The sequence below is a fragment of the Anopheles aquasalis genome, chromosome 2 (genome assembly GCF_943734665.1).
Source record: "Anopheles aquasalis chromosome 2, idAnoAquaMG_Q_19, whole genome shotgun sequence".
Taxonomy (NCBI): Eukaryota; Metazoa; Arthropoda; class Insecta; order Diptera; family Culicidae; genus Anopheles; species Anopheles aquasalis.
The window spans coordinates 61,286,056-61,288,146 of record NC_064877.1 but is presented as its reverse complement, the minus strand read 5'-3'; the positions used below and the strand labels follow the sequence as shown (position 1 = coordinate 61,288,146).

Genomic DNA, 2,091 nt, shown 5'->3' with positions numbered 1-2,091 from the left:
CCTCCGTTTTTCGCGACTTCACTCTGCTCGTTTATTATCTTTCATCCATTAAACTTATAACCCACGGTGCGTCCCTTTGTATGAGTGTGGCCCAATCATGGTGTGCCTGTACGGTTAGCGTGGTGCGTCGTCCGACTCGTTCGGTCTGGTTTGGAGTCCTTTTTCCCACGAAACTCACATCAAACCTGTTATCAACTGTTTAATCTAGTTGGAGTGGGTCATTCGTTAAGTACAAACGATGGCCAAGGGGGACCTTGGTGGGCACCGCATGAGCTCATCGGTGACTGGCCATCAGTAGACCACGTTGGGTGTAAAGTAAAAAACTTTAAAACATTGCCAGCCAGCCGTCAGTTGGTTGGTTGGTATAGCAAAAACTCCCCCAAACTGCAGAGAACCGGACACCAGGCATCCAATCAATCGAATTGGATTGCAGCATTCTGTCCAGGTGGCGTTCGTGCCAGCATGGCGAGCGAGAGCAATACGTCAATAAACAACATCAATATCTGCACTTTGGGATTGGCGCACCAAGCACACCGGCTCGTTACTGCGGAACCAACCCGAAAAAAGGGTGAGCGGCTCTGCAGTATGCCAGCACAGAGCTCGTTGGATCGACTGGAAAGGGCGCACCTGGTCGAGTGGATTTCCAAAAAACATCAAGAACACTGAGAAATCCTCGTCATCGGTCGTCGAATAAGCAGCAGAAGTGCTCCTCTTCTCGGTGTTCCTCTTCTCGGTCCTCGGTCTCGGTCGCCATTCGCCATGGTATTAGTGTAGTGATCCGTAGTGCCTTTTCAATGTCAGACAGGACAACCCAAAAAAAAACAAGAAGCTGCATGCAATGACAGTGAACAAGGATAGCGTGCAGAGGATCTCCATTCAAGTGGCCGCACCGCTTGTTGGTCAGTTGGTGGTCCAGCAAAAGGCTGCTGCAGCTGCAAACACAATGCATTCGATGTCCATTTGGCAAGGCAAGTTCCGGAGAAGTAGAGAACTTCATTGTTTAGCTCCAACTAATCGACTTAAACGTGTTCGGTTTTTGTGTTCACTTTGCTGGCACAATTTGAGGTCCTCAAGAGTCAGGTTTGCGGTCAATCCTTGTTCTCGGAAATGGGTCACCAGTCGTTGGGTGTCGGTATTGCAGGCTTGTAATACCAGATCCCCCAGATGGATAGCTCTTTCATTCACACGAATCGGCACCGTTCGCACACATCCGCACGGCACGAGGAAATTCATTGAATACGCAGCACGGTTCAGACCACGGGGCGAATGTGTCGCAACCCCCGAGCTCATAATTAATTCACCAATTCACGAATCCCCACGCTGGGAGTAGCGCAAGGTGTTTGTGTCATTCACTGGCTGGTGTTTTCCGCCTCAAATATCCTTTGCCTACCAATGAGGGACCAGCAAACGACAAAAAAAACCCCACAAATGCACACTGGTGGGTCGCTGGTGGTAGTATTTTCAAATCGTGCGGCCTTTCCAACGGTCACAGCGTGATGATCTCATCGCACCAGCAGCAAAACCGAGACCGAGAAATCACAACAAACTGCACCAACTAATCCACCAGCACTTTCTCACTCACTCTCACTCATCAAATCGATCGTTCCCGTACTAGCAAACGTGTGTGAACCACGCTCCACTCCTTCTTTACATACTCTCGATGACGACTAAACAGTAACAGCGCCACAGGTCCTACGACGATCCAACGCGACGCGAGAGAGTGTCTCGAACCACGGCGGCGACGTCCACAACCTCACGACGTTGCCATGGCCAGCGACAAACGGTGACTGAGGAATGGTCGCCGCTTGCTTCAAAAGAATCCCTCCGACTCTTTGATGTCCACGATGCGCGGGGTGGGCGCGTACGGAGAGGTGTGATGACGAGGCCAAGTCTCGCCGCTACTTTCGCGCCGTATCGCCATGGTGTTGGTTGTCTTGATACAATTTTTCTCCGTCCCTCTTCGACTTTTTTATGTGACTGTGTTTGTCTTCGTCGCCGACAGCCGGTCCGGATCGAACGGTGGAGCTGCCGGTTGGTGCTCGATACAACTGACCGTACCCGTCCGGGTTCCACCGGTTCCAGCTGGAACTC

The 2,091-nt window shown here is 51.3% G+C and overlaps 1 protein-coding gene across 3 annotated transcripts in view; it reads right to left on the bottom strand.

Annotated features, from left to right (window-relative positions):
- The window catches only part of LOC126581455 (plasmanylethanolamine desaturase), an 11,746-nt gene extending 9,970 nt beyond the window's left edge, over window positions 1–1,776 (bottom strand). For 2 of the 3 annotated variants that reach the window (XM_050245128.1, XM_050245130.1), the window contains exon 1: window positions 1,656–1,776. The gene's annotated coding sequence lies outside the window, so the exon portion shown is untranslated. Of the gene's footprint in view, window positions 1–1,582 lie in introns of all 3 variants that reach the window. The other variant, XM_050245129.1, reaches the window with a different exon arrangement.
- Window positions 1,777–2,091: the final 315 nt, after the last annotated feature.